The following is a 17,985-nucleotide window of genomic DNA, read 5'->3' as shown; positions in this document are numbered from 1 at the left end:
AATAATAGAGCCACCTCTATTGACGAGATTAAGAACTAGGATATCTATTAGTTCGCGAAATCGCCACGAGTGCCGTGTTGTCAGTCCCTTGTAGACAACATCAGGGAAGACGTTGCTGCTATCTTTAGTCGTCCGAAAGGAAGCGTTTGAGCTAGACGTGTGAAAAGAGGCATAAAGGTAAGAATCTTATGGGTCAAAATAATAGAGCCGCTTTACACATGTGCCTTTAAATTGATTTTTATGCAGTTGTTTTGTATGTAAATTGACGTGTGGTTTTGCTTACATTCGTCTAGATGGGCAGAGCAAAGCATACCAGTGAAGATGAGCGTATAGTAATGTTCCGAATGTTCAAAAGTGGGATGTCCATGAATAAAATAGCCAATGTCTTGCACGTTTCGCGAAAACGAGTCCAGAACGCCATGAGACGGTCAAAACAAACAAAGCCGCAGGTGGAGAACAGGGGGCGACCTCGTGTAACTACTCCTCGCGTAGACAGACTCATCACTAGGGAAGTGAAGAAAGACCCATTTTTGTCAACACCACGACTGAAAGCCATTTTGTTTAGCGACGAACATGATGTTCAACCATCAACCTCAACGATTCAAAGACGACTGAGATCTGAAAAATTGAATGGGCGCATTGCAAGAAAGAAGCCACATGTTTCACAAGCTAATGTTCGGAAAAGGTTAGCCTTTGCCCGGAGAAATGAACAAAAACCTAATACTTGGTGGAGGAACATCCTTTGGTCCGATGAATCCAAGTTTAATAGGTTTGCCTCAGACGGAAAAGTCTATGTGCGCCGCCCACCAAACCAGGAATTTAATCCCAAGTACACTTTAAAAACTGTGAAATACGGTGGCGGAAGTGTTACGGTATGGGGATGTTTTTCGTGGTACGGCATTGGTCCAATACACCGTATCAACGGCATAATGAACGCAGAAATGTACAAAGACATCTTGGCAAATGTGATGCTGCCTTATGCTGAAGAGGAAATGCCGCTGAAATGGAAATTTCAGCACGATAACGATCCAAAGCATACTGCAAGGATCATAAGGCAGTTTGTTCAAGAGCACAATATCGAAGTATTAGAGTGGCCACCTCAGTCCCCTGACGCATCACCCATTGAGAACTTATGGGAGATCTTAGACAAGAGAATTGACCGCTCAAAAGCTACATCGTCAGAAAAACTGTGGGAAGAAATCCAGAGAGCCTGGTATACGATCAGTAGTGACGAATGCAGGCGTTTAGTAGACTCTATGGGTAAGAGGTGCAGGGCAATCCTCAAAAATAAGGGTTACCCCACGAAGTACTAATGCAGTCCTATGCAAAAAAGACTGTTCCTGTACGTTTCATAAGACTGAGATCAGGTACAATATATTTGTTTCAATTGGCTCTATTTTTTTGACCCTGTGGTCTGGTATTCTTTTGAATATTATCGATTATTACTGATTATTTTGCGTTGTGTTATCGATATAACGGACTATAGTACAATGTGACTCGGTTTTAATGGTTTCCAAAATGTGCACTTTATTCCAAACCTTTGCCAGGTGGCTCTATTATTTTGACCGCCACTGTATGTACTAAAAACTGTAACTGTTTGGTGGTGGTTTCAAAATTTCAGTTCTTTCAATTTACTGTTTAATAAAATTTATGTACTAAAAACTGTAACTGTTTGGTGGTGCTTTCAAAATTTCAATCCTTTCAATTTTGTTACTTTTGTCGTTCAGCTTTTTTTTTTTTTTCCCACCCACTTTCGTATGTTCTGTCTCTACACATTCCCATGAAAGTAACTGATTACGTTTAGGGTACTAAAGTTGAGAATCTAAGGTAATGGGTGATTTCAAAATCTGTACCTGTCAGGCTCATTGCGCCCGAACTCAGGAGTCCCAGAACTGTGCCTGACCAAGGCTTAAATGTTACCAAACGAGTGTAAGTTGCCTGCGACGCTACGTCACGCCGTGCGCAGGTGGGGTCGGAGGGGGCAGAGCTGACAAAACTCGGGAGAACGCCACTCGGGCAGCTCTCGACGTCAGGCTCCGGGTAGAGACAGTAGTCGGCGTGACAGCGGCAGCCGACTCGGGCCGAGGAACGGGCCGTAGGCAGGCAGCCGGACATGGTCGCCGAAGAGTGTAAGGGTGTACCCGCGGGACTCTGACGCAGGGCGCTAGGAAGTATTGCGGAGCTTCTAGTAGGCGGTCGGAACGGTGGAATCGGTCACCGTCTCTGTATTAGACTCGACCTTCCTGTGAATGCAATCTCACACAGTTAGGGTGAGCTGTAATTCTTCCGAATAAACTGCAACTTGTTAAAGTTAGCAAGACTTTTTTTCCACCCGCTCCTAGCCTTGTACCTTCACACCAGGGATTTCCACATCTTAGCCAGATAAAAAAGCCTCCCTCTCACTAAGGTCAACCGGCTAAATCCCTTTCACGAACCGTGTTGCTCGATCCCTTGCAATACCTACACTCAGGACGTCACAGCGTGTTGTTATACGATGAGAATGTAGATAGAGAAAGTTAGACAGTCAGTGGAGAGGACCCTACAACATAGTTGCTGTGGATGGACCTAATGTATTAATTAGAATAAAGGAACAGAAATGAACAACGGTACACGCAAAGCGGTTGAAAGAGGTCTTCTAATTCCAGATAGCAAGAGTGTGAGACATACGAGGATTACTAATCATCAGCAGTGTGGTGACAAGCATAGCTGAATAGACAGACACTGTGGGACACACGGTTACAATAATTCCATTCATCTCCAGGGATTTATCATGACAAACAAGGTACAGTTAGGTTATACAGTATTACTTGTTATATAGTAAATTATTTAATTTGGAAGAGCTGCACGATACGTTTCACAAAACTCACGAAGATGCCGAACCAAACTGCGTCACACTGCATAAGAAGGTTACGTACAATGAAGCTGACAACAGTAGAACTCAAATGTGCACAGCAAGCTGTAATGTGGCACGTAGAGTAGATCGGTAGAGCTAAAGAGCTGATAGGGCAGTTAGCTAAATGTGAGGCTGTCAGACATAAAAGAGGGATTTTGAACTTTATTGGGGGGGAGCTAGTCAAGTTTCGTATGGCACTCTAGATGAAGATGACGCGTCTTTCTCAAAATGCAACTAGATGTTCTGGAGAAACGGCAATGGGAATTATTAAGGCTCTCCAAGGACCAAGTGACAATACTGAAGGATGATGATCAGTGTGGTTACACAAAATGGAAAGAATCTCCAACAGAATTCTCAAGTTAAGTAAAAACGTGGAAGAGTATGGAAATAGTATGAATACAAGTTACAAGTCATGTTAATTCTGATAACAGTAACTGAGCAGTTAGTTCTATTAATGACCCTGTTCAATGAATCAGAAACAGCATACGATTTGCTAATTATGGCTGTAGTGAATGCCAGAAAGGATTGGTGCAGCCTTGCTTAATAAATCCGATACAAGTAGTACGGTACTTAGAGTTAATCACAGAGAACAAAAAAGACAGAAGATTTCTGACCGAACTCACTGGGACCGAACTCACTGAGGGCCTGGATTACCAACTACTGCATATTATAGATTTAGATGCATTTTTAGTTGGCTATACTTTAAGTTGTTCTCTAAATGTACCACTAGTAGATACCAACCCATATAATACATGTAAGGTATGCAACTAAGAGGATGTTTACATATATTGCTCCAAAAACCAAATTTTTACTAATCGATGAAGCCAATGGGCAGTATACACATCTGTCTCTCGAAAGTTGAAGTTTAAGAGTATTAAGGTTAATCAGATACATAAACAAAATATTGTGCTCCTGTCTACATATGACCACGAGAGATGCGAAGCAAGAATGTTACTTCCTGTTAGATAAGTACCTAAAGATTGCAATCTAAAGCACACTGTGTTGAACCAAAGTAACTGGACGCAGTTACGCTACAGCACATGGTTATTCGTAACTCCCAAAGATGAGGGATTAACAGTTTTATGTAACGAATTACTACCGACTGATGTCATAGTACGCGGTACAGGCAAGTTGACTTTTCTGGGAAAATGCAAAGGTTATGGAGATCAGATCATGTTACAATCCGAACTTATGATACAAGCTAATATATGTAATGTAGATATACAGGGTGAGGCAGGAAGCACGAACATTTTTAGAACAGCTAGTATTCAGGCTCAGGTGGTCGGAGTGGGGGGAGTGATGTGGTAACGTGATCGGTAGCTCCGGCCATTTTGTTTAGCCGAGGTCACGGAGCTGTGGACTGAGCAACATCGTGTGTTTAGCTAACACTATTTTATGTTGAGTAGAATCATTTCGAACACGAGGAACAGTTCTGAAGAAAAAACCACCAGGAGCTCCTCACTCAGTTCGGACACAAGTAAATGTGGAAAGAGTTCACCAAGGCATACTCCGTAGTCCTGGTCGATCTGCTAGAAGACACTCGGCTGAGTTGTGCCTCAGTAATTGCTCGGTAAGGGGTATTTTGCATACTAACCTAAGATTTCATACCTACAAAATGGCCACTGTACAAAGATTAAACCCAAGAGATTATGAACAGCAGCTAAACTTTGCCTGAGAAATTGAGGCCATATTTGAGTAAAACGAGAACATTATTTTGCTTACGAGTGATGAAGTTTATCTGCATTTGAATGGAGTGGTAAATCAGCAGAACTGTCATTATTGGGCCGGTGGAAACCCAAAACTACTGCAGAAGAAATCATTACATAGTCCCAAGGTGACTCTTTGGTGTGCTGTGACTGGTACAAAAGTTATTGGCCCATACTTTTTCCAAGACGAGTACGGGAACACTGTAACCGTAACCTCTGAACGATATAGAAAGATGATCACTGAATGCTTCCTACCTGAATTAAGAAGAAAAACGTATTCCTATCTGGCGAGTGTGGTTTCAGCACGATGGAGCTACAGCTCAAATGACAAGATTGACTATGGAAACAATTAAGAATGTTTTTTGTGGTAGAGTTATTTCCTGGTTCGGAGACATTCATTGGCTGCCTCATTTCTGACCTGTGACTACTTTTTCTAGGGGTTACCTCAAATCACGTATGTACATGCATAAACCACATACACTTGACGAATTGAACGAAGCTGTTTGTGTATAAATCGTCCAAATAGACAGAGGCAAGTTGCCAAGTGTTGAAGCCAGCTTCCGAGAATGCCTCGAGAAGTGCATCGCTGAAAACGGCTGTCACCTGGAAGATGTTGTTTTCAAGCATTAATGTTGTTAAATGGCAACGTTATTTGAGTGTCCTTCTGCAATTAAAAATTTTTCTGAAGCACTCACAATGATGTATTGTTCATTTGGAAACTGTTTATCCTTTATGCCTCACCCTGCACTATCAATTTTAAGTACAGAAATTGACTGTCGTATTATAAAAGATGAGAAGCAGACAATAGCAGAAATGCCTGTAACATTACCTTTAGTGCATGTAGTTTGCCAGTTGGACGACATAAAAGCTGCCGATACAGTACTGAGGAACTACAAGGAGAAAAAGAGTATCGTCAAAGGACGAACATCAAAGGACGGTTGATGAGCAAGTACTCCACATGGGGACACTCAGGATCCACTATTTTCTGTATACTAATAATTTTGTGTTGCTTATGTGTTTACAGTAAATGTTGTCGAACACGTGGTACGAAAATATTGAGTAGAAATTGTTGTGCTCGAATTTGTGTATAATGTTGTGAATGACTGTGCTCCAAGAACACTTGTGAGATATACACCAGCTCGCTAAATTGATGTAAAAGGTGGAGAGAGAGAGAGAGAGAGAGAGAGAGAGAGAGAGAGAGAGAGAGAGAGAGTTACAGAATCTTACAAAATACGGTCAATAAAGTGTTCCCTTTTAGTGCACCACAGATTGCGGAGGGCTACCAGGCCTTTAGAGACAGTTTAGTTTGTGACGATTTTGCACACGAGCGACTTTAATTTCCATGTCATGTCTTTACAGTTGCAAACCTGTGAAGAGTAGTGGTTTTAACCAATTTACAATGCGATGGACTTTTACCGATTTAGCTTGAATAGCAGCGGTGACTACAAAATCAGATCTGCTGGAAACGATAAAGCTCACGCTAACAAACATCCAGGGACGGTTCAGGTTTTCGAGAGTTTCTTGCTCGGACGTAATTTATTATTTAGTGCACGCTGTTGGGTGTAAATGTTACGTCAGCACAAAGTAATTAAAAATTTTGTGCTGCTAGTAGATAACTGACCAGTTATTTACCGAGTTATTTGTGTAGGGAGTGGCAGAAATACCCGACAGTTTTAATTTCTGCACATTATGTCAGCCGCGTGGACGGGATGGCGGGGAGTGCGGTGTTCTCAAGGTTACTCGAGACCGATTGTTATATCCACGTGTAAAGCCAAGCCTGAATTGCATGCGGGGAATTGTTAAAGCATTGTTAATAACAGAAGGGGAAACTGTAAAGAAGCTACAGTAACGTATTTAGGCGCGGCGAGAGGAGCCACAGACATGGAAGCAGCTTCACAACGGGGTCCTCGATAAGGAACGGAATTAAAGTTAATAGGCAAACAGTACTTCCGGTCAGAGAGAGCGTGGGACGAGAGGGAGCAAGAGAGACGGCCTTCTAGTGGGGACAGCACTACGTCGCGAGAAGCCGATACAGGGCTTCGGACGCAGTGAGTGACCATTTTAAGAGAGGCGTCTCTACTCCTCCACCCAGCCTCTGAATAGTGCACAACGACAGCCAATAAGGAGGCAAGTAGCCCTTGACATTGCGTCATAGCAATAGCAGGTGGGACGGAAGGGGAGAATGGTACAAAACTCAGCAGCAAGACGCTCAGAGGAGTAGTTAGAAGCAGTCTAGGAGTGAGGAAGCGGTAGGCAGTCTGGAGGAGTTTGATAGGCAGCAGCTGTGGGACTTTGCGTGGATCGCATTCGAAGAGTAAACAGAACGGCAGTCGTCTCACGCCGTCTCTGAATCGGACTCGGCCGCTCGTCGGAAACGTCTCGGCAACGGCAATTAGGAGTTCATTCTGTAACTTTTCAAATAAACTTCAGATTGTTAAACGGTTCTGGAGAATTGCCGTAATTATCTTCCCGCCTTCTGCTACTTTCGCACCAGATACTGTAACTTCTTTGTGGTGTAGTCAATGCCCACACCGTGCCGCCTGCAGCGACCTTTATGTCATACCGCCAATGGCCGGCACGCCCCGCTTCCGCTCTCAGTCGGCTGGCAGCAGCCGTAGTGTGCGGAGCTACTCCGTTGCGCGGCCCCCACCATCTGGAGGAGCGTCGCACGTGGCGCAGCGCCTTCAGTCGTGGCATAACGGCCGTGGCGCTACAGAGCGACACGTCTCTACACCGACGACAGACGGTGGCAGACCGGCACCCATCACCTCTCACAACCTACTGAAACGGCGGTGACATGCGGGGTGTAGCAAAATTGTCGTATCACAATAAAGCAATGTCGCGTTCACACCCAGGGTGCAGCCTCACGACTGGACTCGCTCTGTCGTAACTCAACGACGAGCCGCCACCGCCAAGTCACTCACTCGACACCTGAATCACTGAGTATTGTCTCAGCTGCAGCACTATGTCGCACCTCTCCTTAAAATAACTAGGGCAATTACCGTGCCAGGGCCCGGTGGCTTGCCCCCTCGAACTAAACAGATCCGAGGCGGCCAGCACCCGTCTCCCGCGCACGCGGAACAAGTGTAGGAAACCCTCTCTCCCGTGGAGATCCTCGATCCTCCACGGATCACAGGAGGTGCTAACGAAGCGGGAGAAGGTCCGACCCACTCTAGTGCGACCACTCCCCCAGTCCGTCCTTCCCTCTCCCACCCCTGAGATGGCGAAATACCAATCTCGTCAACACAAGGACAAAGGCGACCCCCCCAGACACTAACATGGACCCTTCAAGCAGCGCAACACCAGCAACCCCAACCGACCCCACTCCTACCACATCCTCAAAATCCCAAAGACTATCCCTCACCCTACATCCTGACCCTGCACTCCAGTTTGACTCCACCCAGGAAAGCCAACAACCAGAAGAGGAAGGTTGGCAAACAGTTCAACGCAGGAAAAAGTTCTCCAGAAGGCATACCTCACTGGAAGACATATCCCTCACCCCCCCCCCCCCCCCCCCCCCCGCATCAACGACTCCATGCTGGGAGATCCCAGACTCCGACGTAACAGCCTCCCCATACCCCCCATCCCCTCTCCTATAGCTCTCCGGCCCTACCACCTCAACACAACATCATCCCTCACCCTAACCCAGGAACCCTTAAAACCCTCTGCTCCCTCCATATACTTCCTAAAGAACCTCCCAGACAATTCCACAAACAAAACTCTATCCCTCACCCTCAGAGAACACCTCCCCTCGTTCCGTAATTTCAGTGGCTCCCTCAATGTTTTCAGAGATGGCAGGACGGCCAAGTTAACCTCCTACAAAGATATGGACCCTAACCAATTACAACAGGAGCTCAGGAAACTCCTGAACTTGAGGGTGATAGTGGAGAGGAAAACCGTTAGGGAAACTGCGGCCCCCCCTCACCAACCGAAACCCCCCACAGTCAGTGTAGTGATCAAGGATGTCGGCTTCGAAATTCTTCCTGAAAATGTCAAAGCCGAACTCCAACGGCAGGGAATCCCAGTCCTAAACGCATGGAGAATTAAATCCAGAAAGACAGGCAACTATGGCCCCATGATTCGAGTAATCTCGAACAATCGGAGGGACATTGACTTCATGCTTGAACATGGAGTCCACATCTTCTTGTCTCACCACAGAGTAGAACCCTCCAACCCACCCAGTCCCCTACCCATTCAATGCCAAAGATGCAAACAGTTTAATCACAGAACCGAACAATGCTCTTCACCACACAAATGTAGCCGCTGTGGCAAGGATCACCCCCTCTCATCCTGTGAACTAGACCCTTCCGTCACTGCCAACTGCGGTGGCCCACACTCCTCCCGCTCCTTCCGATGCAAAAACCGCCCCCAACAAGCAGTAAACGACCACCTCCAAGCCCCCCTCCACCTCGCTGACACCCCCGCCACCCAAGGCCCTCACCTTCTCATCGAGGACTTCCTTAAATCCATCACATTCACACTTGCTTCCCTCTTCCAAGACCGGCGACAAGAGATAATATCTACTCTCCGACAGGTGGCCCAAAAATTCTTCCTCAAAGACCTAAAATACAATCAATCGGGCAATAACGTCACAACAACAATAACCAAAGTACCATACTCGCAAGCACTGAGAAGTTAAACACACATGCCAACACCCTCATCCCCCCCCTCCCCCAATCCCATTCATGGCAGTACACCCCAACAGAGAACTCACCAATCTCCTTTTTGTCAACATAGAAGGCATCCACAGCCGCAAAGCCCTTCTCAACGACTGCCTCTGCAGTAACGACATAGACATCCTTGGACTAGCAGAGACCTGGACCAAACCTACTGACAATATGAGACTCAACCGCAACTACGAACACTACGCCAAATACCGACCTGACGGCAGAGGCGGCGTTGCTATATACACCAAGACAACTCTGGCCACCCAAGAGGTCCCACTCCCACCTCAATATCAACATCTAGAGGCAGTTATGATATCCATACCCCACCCCAGACGCAGACGCCTCATCATAGCCTGCCTATACAACCCACCAAACACTCCACTTTCAAGATCCTTCCTCCGCTACCTAACTACCTTTAAAGAATACTTCCTCCTAACTGATCTGAACGCAAGACATGAACTACTAGGAGACACCACACACAATCAAAATGGAACCGACCTACTTGACTTCCTCACCACCGAAAACGCAACAAGACTTCCCATCAATACCTTCACCTTCATTGGACACAACGGCTGCTCCCTCCCCGATCACATCCTATACAGCCCCTCCCTCTCTGATACCATTCGTTAGGTGACACCCTTACCAGCCCCCACCTACCTATCCTCTTCAGCACTACTGCCATCAATCCCCCTCCCCCAGCTCCCACTTCCCAAACGACAAAACTCTATAGCAAAGCTGACTGGGCAAAATACAAAGAGACCATTAACAACAACCTAGTAGCCCCACTAACCATTACCGACACTGACGACCTTAACCACATCAATGACAGAATAATAAACACCATCAAGATAGCCATCCCCACCAAAACCATCGCCTCCTTCAAACCGCACGCAGTTTATTCATCGGAATAAACTGCAACTTGTTAAAGTTAGCAAGACTTTAATTCCACCCGCTTCCTAGCCTTGTACCTTCACACCAGGGATTTCCACATCTTAGCCAGATGAAAAAGTCTCCCTCTCACTAAGGTAAACCAGCTAAATCGCTTTCACAAACCGTGTCGCTCAATCTGTAGTGTTTCCTTTCCTCGGGGTTCTGCCGTGAAAATACAAAATAGAAAATCTGATTGGGGTTTGAATTTTGATGGAATAAGTTACAGATAAGGCGGACTTCGTATTACTGATTGAGATAGTGCTGTAATTTGACCGTGAATGTCAGACCGGGTCGGCAGCACTACAAAAAGCGACTGTACGAAATAGCATCAGAAACAAGTTGAAATTTACCTTACAATTCTGTCACAAACGTAGTATCTATTATAATATAGTCTTGGTGGCTGCATCTGGAATACTTCTTGATTTTCTTGTAGGATGTCCTTTTTTCATTGTTTGCTGGTCCTCTTGTTCTCCGTATGATGAAAATTTCTTGAAGTTCTCACTGTCTGGATTAATTTATAAATTTTTGGTGTGTATCTTCTTTACGACTCGTAACATTAATGTCTTTGCACTTCGGCGTATTATCGTTGCTGAGCACAGCATTTGAATTCAGTTCACATCGATCGTGTTTACAACGGAATTAATTCGAACAATAAATGTTTCTATTATATTGCTCCAATGTCTTTAAACATAGTATCAGCTTCTGAGTGTGTGTGTACTGCCTGGATCTCTTGCGTGTGACTTGAAGAAAATCCCAAGTTTGTTCATTGTGTCAACACGAAATTGTGATCTTCAGCAGTCGAATTTTGGTGGCGTTGTGACGGTACTTTGACTACCGCGCCTCCGCCAGATCAAAGATGTGATTTATGTATGCGCATGCAGAAGAGTGCTGCGCCAGCGACAGATTTTCATAAGTAATTTTGATCTTCTTTTACTTTTGTGTAGATGCTTGTTTTAACAGCTAGTTCATTACTCTCTTGTTATCTTCTCTTCATATGTTTAAGACGTGTATTTTTTGGCGCTGATGTTAAAGAATGATTTTAAGTGGAAATTAAAACTATATTACGAAACGAACACACGGTATCTTCAAGTTATTTCAGTAGTGATTCGCAATGGTTATTGCCAAATTTATGTATTACTCCAGACAGAGAGAACATCAAGAAATTTTCATCAGACGGAGAACAAGAGCAAATCCTACAAGAAAATCAAGAAGTATTCCAGATGCAGCCACGAAGACTATATTATAATAGATACTACGTTTCTGACAGAATTATAAGGTAAATTTCAACTTATTTCTGATGCTATTTCCTTAAGTAGCTTTTTGTAGTGTTGCTGACCCGGTCTGCGATTCACGGTCAAATTACAGCACCATCTCAATCAGTAATACGAAGTCCGCCTTATCTGTAACTTATTCCATCAAAATTCAAACCCCAATAAGATTTTCTATTTTGTATTTTCACGGCAGAACCCCGAGGAAAGGAAACATTACAAATCCCTTGCAATACCCAAGCTTAGGAAATAAATAAAAATGTTGGTGCCAGGAGTGGGGTACCACAAAGGGACATAGGCAAATAGGAGGTAGGAGCCAGTAGATTTTGCTACAGCGACTGTGACAATTGGCAGGAAGTTGTGGCGACTCGCAACTTTCAGCATCAGTAGCTCCACTACGGCAGAGTACAGAAAGTAGTCCTCGCAGGTGCAGGGCAACGCAGTACAGCGGCAGGGCGACGCGGCACAGCGGTGCCTGAGCAGCCAGCGTTCGAGACCGAGGGTCCGGGCCGAGCAGCAGCAGACGCGGCATCAGCCGTAGCCGAGGCGAGTGACGGGGTCAGCACGGCCCAGCAGAAGCGGCAGTCGACGCATCGCAGCAGTGCGGGCACAAAGAAAGCGCGGGACAATGCGGATCAACAGAACAGACGGCGCACCACAAGAGAAGTGGTACTTATAAAATTGTCTTAAGAATATTGTATCTTTATATTGTTAAGTGTTAACATAGTTAAGATGCCCGGGACTAACAAAGCTCCGTCATCCTCCACTAACGGTAAGATGTCAGTGAAGGAAGCCTTATGTATTGTTTCGAAAGTGTTCGAAGGGAATAAAAGGGATTTAAGGGAATTTATTGAAAATGTAAATGCGGCATTTGAACTAGTAAAGCCAGAGGAACACGAAACGTTACTGAAGTTCGTTAAACCAAAAATAACCGGTGAGGCCAGATCGAGACTGCAAGTGGGCGAACGCACAGGGACGTGGCAGTAGGTGAAACTAGTTCTAGAAGAAAACTATGCGAGTAAGCATACACCACGCTACGGTGGTGTAGATGCACATGTCGATCACCAGGCAGCAATTGGAGGCAGGAGCAGCCGGTTAATTTTAACTAACGCGAAGCTTAAGCAACAGATAGATGATCTTAAATGGCTTCTCCGCAATCTAATGTTGCTAAGCAAGTGCTAGTGGAAGAACAGCCGAAGCAGTGTAATGGTACTTTGACTTCCGCAAAGTTATAATTTACGCTCGCGCACGCAGAAGAGCGCTGTGCCAGCGACCGATTTTATAAATAATTTTGTTCTTTTTTTTTTTTTTACTTTTGCGTAGTTTTTTGTTTTTAAGAACTAATGGAGGTCTCTCTCTCTCTTGTCTTGATACGAAAGACGTGTATTTTTCTGCGATGTGTTGAATGGGCTTTTGGTGAAAATTAAAATTACATTACAAAGCGATGTTGTTTCAATAGCTAATGAGGAGAAGATAATAAAAGGTAACACTACAGCAGGTGACTCCACCACTCACTAGTGCAGAATCACCTGTAGCTGTAGCCACCTCAACTTTGGTGCAGCGCTTTCCAGCAGTAGCGTTTATTCCGGCGTTCGCTGGAAAGCCGCAAGAGGATATTCGAACGCTTGTCCAGAATATCCAGGACATCGGATAGCTTTGCGGTTGGCCAGATGAATTTCTCTTAAACGTGATGAAAATGAAAGTCACCGGCGAAGCGCGGAACTACGTGCAGTCGGTAGACAGCTTGAAAAATGCCCCTACCTTCCAGTCCCTTGCAACAGGGTCGACTGAAAAGTATACAGACAAACGTGGTACTAGTTACTGTCGCGACTTGCTTTCCGCCCTTAAGCAAAAAACGGGTGAAGATTTAGAAGCATTCGCGGACAGGATTAGAAGCGTCGGATGCCACACGTATGCACTAAGTGCCAGTTCTGCCCGTAACGAGGTTCTGTTGGAAGAATCAGAATGTCGTGCGATAGACGTGTTTATTCGTGGCATAAACCCCCAAATAGGGGGCGAAATCAAGGTAGCTTTCCCCTGCACCCTACACGAAGCCGTGCGATTAGCACTCTCGAGAGAGGAGCCGTCTCTGCGCGGCAAAGTGAGCCCCGACGTGTCTTTTTGAACGATACTAAGCGTGGGCGCTGTAATAGACAAGGAGATGTGGCAGAGCAATGTCGCGTGCCATATTGTCATCAGTGCAGGAACATGGGTCACCAAAGCGTGCATTGTCCAAATAGTAGGCCACAACCGCCTGCAAATTCCAGGCGAAATTCAAACCAACCACAGAATTCGGGAAACGGCCGCGGGGCAGGAAGTGCCACCCCTCCCGGCCCCCGTTAAAAATAGTGACCCCCCTAGCTTATAAGGGAATCATGCAGGTGGCAAGCGTGGTTGTCGATGATGTTAGAGGCCGCAAACCAACACGCGTGCTAAATGACACAGGCGCACAGATCAGCTTGGCATTTTTATTGAAGAGAGATAAAAGAACATTGCAACCGCCGCGTTACCATATCAGTGGTATTGGTCCCGGCATAGTGAAACCTGATGGCAGCTGTTGAGTTGAGTTCATTGTTGGACTCCACAGAATATGCTTTTACGATGGAGGTTGTATGTAAAAGGCACACGGATTATGACATCATCCTGGGAAGTGACTTTCTGCGTCATTTCCAGGGGGTTATTGACTATAGGTTAAATACCGTCCAATTTGGCAACAACGTGCACCGTTTTGGACGTGACTGCACGTTGCGGGCAAGCGGAGCTGGGAAAAAAGGATCAGTTTCCCAAGTTTCCGAGTCTCCCGTAACGATGCTAAAAGCCTGTAGTCCCGTGGAGATACCAGAAGGCACAGGGAAGATCCTTTGGGTGCCTGTCGGGATACGTGAATCCGAAGAGGTTCATTTCTTGGTAGATCGACTCTGTCAGAATGAAACTCTTTACCAGATTACAAGCAATCTTTAATACTGTGTGGTACAGTATTAGCCAGCTTACAGGTTATCACAGAAGATGAGTTGCCAATGAGAACCCCTTCTCTGAATAAGAAAAAGACTGCTGCCGCCTCTCAACACCTTTTGACAATCACGTCACATCCAGATAAGTTTAAAGCTAAGCTTAGTCACCTCCCATTGCATGAACAAAAGCTAATAAATGAAGTATTGAATGAGTATTCATGGTTGTTTGAAGACAGGAAATATTTACCAGCAACAGATCTAATCCAACATGAGATTCCAACCGGAAATGCTAGGCCAATAGCTCAAAAAGGGTACCGAATTCCCTACCATCTTCAGTCAGTGGTAGAGGAAACTATGCAACAGCAACTAGAAGCAGGAATAATACAACCCTCTTCCAGTGCGTGGTCTAGCCCAATTGTAATCGTTCCAAAGAAATCTATAGACAGAGAAAAATCCTATCGCCTCTGTGTAGACATGCGAGTAGTAAACAAAGTTACTACTCCAGATCATTATCCATTACCCCGGATCGATGAAACACTCGATCGTCTGGTACTTTACAACATTAGACATGCGCAGTGGGTATCATCAAATTCCAATTGCTCCTCAAGATTGAGCTAAGACAGCTTTTGTAGTTACTGGTGGCTTATATGAATCCTTAAGGATGCCTTTCGGGCTTCGCAACGTGCCAGCAACCTTTCAGCGATTTGCAGATCTGCTATTACGTGGGTTGAAACCTACTATGTGCCTTGTGTATCTTGATGATATATTTTCAAAATCCATTGCTGAACATGCTGAACATCTACGCAGTGTACTGTTGCCCTTACAAAATGCTAATTTAAGCTTAAAATTAGAAAAATGTTCTTTTGCTCAATCACAAGTGCAGTATTTAGGTCATGTCATCAGTTCCAGCGGAGTCAAGCCAGATCCACGATTAACTGAAGCCGTAGACACTTTTCCTATTCCAACAAATTTAAAGGAATTACAATCCTTCCTTGGCCTTGCAAATTATTACCGCCGTTTTGTTAAAGATTATGCTACTATTACCAAACCACTTACTAAATTGTTGAAAAAGGATACTCCTTTTGTTTGGACGGATGAATGTTTGACCGCCTTTCAAACAGTGAAAACTATTTTAACTAGTTCACCTCTACTTGTTTACCCAGACTTCGCTGAACCTTTTATTTTATCTTGTGACGCATCTGATTTTGCTGTAGGATGTGTCCTAAGCCAAGTGCAAGATGGTGAGGAAAAACCCATTGGGTATGCCTCTCGTCAACTGAATAAAGCAGAAACTAATTACAGTACTACAGAAAAGGAATTGCTTGCCCTTCTTTTTGGAATTAATTATTTTAGATGTTACCTTTATGGTCGCAAGTTTACAGTTCTTACCGATCACTCTGCTCTGCAGTGGTTATTGGATCTTAAAGACCCTAGCAGCAAACTTATGCGCTGGGCCATGAAACTGTCAGAATACGATTTTGAAGTTCGGCACAAGCCTGGTCGGTTGCATCAAAATGCTGATGCGTTAAGTAGAAAAGTGCGTGTTATTCAATCAGACGAGGTATCGATTGAAGAGTTAAAAGAAGCACAGCAGGTGGACGTTCAATGTCAAAGATACGCCACCTTGCCAGAATTTGAAGTAATAGACGGCCTTTTGTATCGAAGAACTCCTCATGGAAATCGTTTGGTAATACCGGAATGCTTGCAGCGACGTATAATACGGCAATGCCATGACACAATCCAAGCATGTCACAGCGGAAAACGCGCTACGAACGCTCGAATTGCGACACGCTATTGGTGGCAATACCGACAACGTGACGTGGGCAGGTACGTAAGATGTTGCCTGCCGTGTGCACAACGAGCACAAAATAGGCAGCCGCGAGTGCCGCTGCAAACACTTCCTCAGGCACCTTCACCCTTCGAAATTCTTGCTTTAGATTTCCAAGGTCCTTTTCCACAGTCGCAACAAGGTAACAAATACATTTTGTCTGTTATTGATCACTTTTCACGTTATCTAATTTTAGTTCCACTCCCTGACATGACAGCTGAAACTGTGGCGAGAGAGTTTGTAAATCGTGTGATACTACCTTTTGGAAGTCCTGATGCCATTTTAACGGATCAAGGAACCAATTTCATGTCTGCTTTATTTGTACACGTTTGTAAACTGCTAAGAATCAAAAAATGGCGTACAACTCCCTTCCATCCTAAAGCCGACGGTCGCGTTGACTGCGTACACCGTACAATTTGTAAAATGTTATCCTGTTGTAACCACAGGAACAAGCCAAGTCTAATTGCAGTACCTCGAGAATAGTACGTAGGAAGAAGTTAAAGTTGTAGCGCTGGACGCCAGGCGTGGCCGAAGGGTCAGCCGAGGCGGCACTCAAACTGCTGGGCAGCTGGGTGCTTGATAAGAAAGTAAACAGCCAGCAGATACAAACGAAGGTTTGTGCAGGGACTCATGATAAGCAATCGAGTAAGGAGTATAAACAGAAAGCATTCCTGGCTAGAGAGAGAGGTCTGGGAGTGGAGAGAGAAAGAAAGAGGGCCCTCGGTGGGGACAGCGCTACGTCATAAGGAGCCAATGAAGGGCTCAGGACGCAGTGCGTGACCATATAGGGAGAGGCGCCTCTATCCCTCCACTCAGCCTCTGAAGAACAATAGCAACAACAATGTTTTAACGATACCAAATAAGGAAAAGTTGGCTTCGACGCTACGTCGTGCCGAGCGCTGGCGGGGTCGAAGGGGAAACGCTAACAAAACCCAAGAGCACGCCGCTCTGAGGTCTTGTCGTGTCGGGTCTTGTCTGGTCAGGTCGAAGAGTTAGAGAGTGATAGCAGCAGCCGACTTGGGCTGGGGAACGGGCTGTAGGCAGGCAGCGGGAGATAGTCGCTGGAGAGCGTTAAGGCGTAGCTGCGGGACTCTAACGTAGGGTGCTAGGAAACATTGCAGAACTTCTAGTAGGCAGTCGGAATGGTGGAGTCAGCCACCGTCTCTGTGTTAGACTTGGCCTTCCTGTGAATGCAATCACCGTGCAGTTAGGGTGAGCTGTATTCATTCAGAATAAACTGCAATTTGTTAAAGTTATCAAGACTTTAATTCTACCCGCTTCCTAGCCTTGTACCTTCACACCAGGGATTTCTACATCTCAGCCAGATCAAAAAGTCTCCCTCTCACTAAGGTCAACCGGCTAAATCTCATCCACGAACCGTGTCGCTCAATCCCTCGCAATACCCACTCTTGAGACGCGACATAAATAAAACTTTTGGTGCCAGGTGTGGGGTTATCACAAAGGCGCATAGGCAAATAGGAGGTAGGAGCCATTAGATTTTGCTACAGCGACTGTGGCAAATGGCAGGAAGTTGTGGCGACTCGCAACTTTCAGTACTAGTAGCACCAGTACGTCAGAGTCCAGAAAGGTAGTCCTCGCGGGTGCAGGGCGACGCAGGACAGCGGCAGTGCGACGCGGAGCGACGAGGCACAGAGGTGCCTGAGCAGCCAGCGTTCGAGTCCGAGGGTCCGGGCCGAGCAGCAGCAGAAGCGGCAGCAGCCGTAGCAGCGGCAGCCGAGGAG

This window comes from Schistocerca serialis, chromosome 11 (genome assembly GCF_023864345.2).
Source record: "Schistocerca serialis cubense isolate TAMUIC-IGC-003099 chromosome 11, iqSchSeri2.2, whole genome shotgun sequence".
Taxonomy (NCBI): Eukaryota; Metazoa; Arthropoda; class Insecta; order Orthoptera; family Acrididae; genus Schistocerca; species Schistocerca serialis.
Note: the sequence above shows the minus strand (reverse complement) of the source record.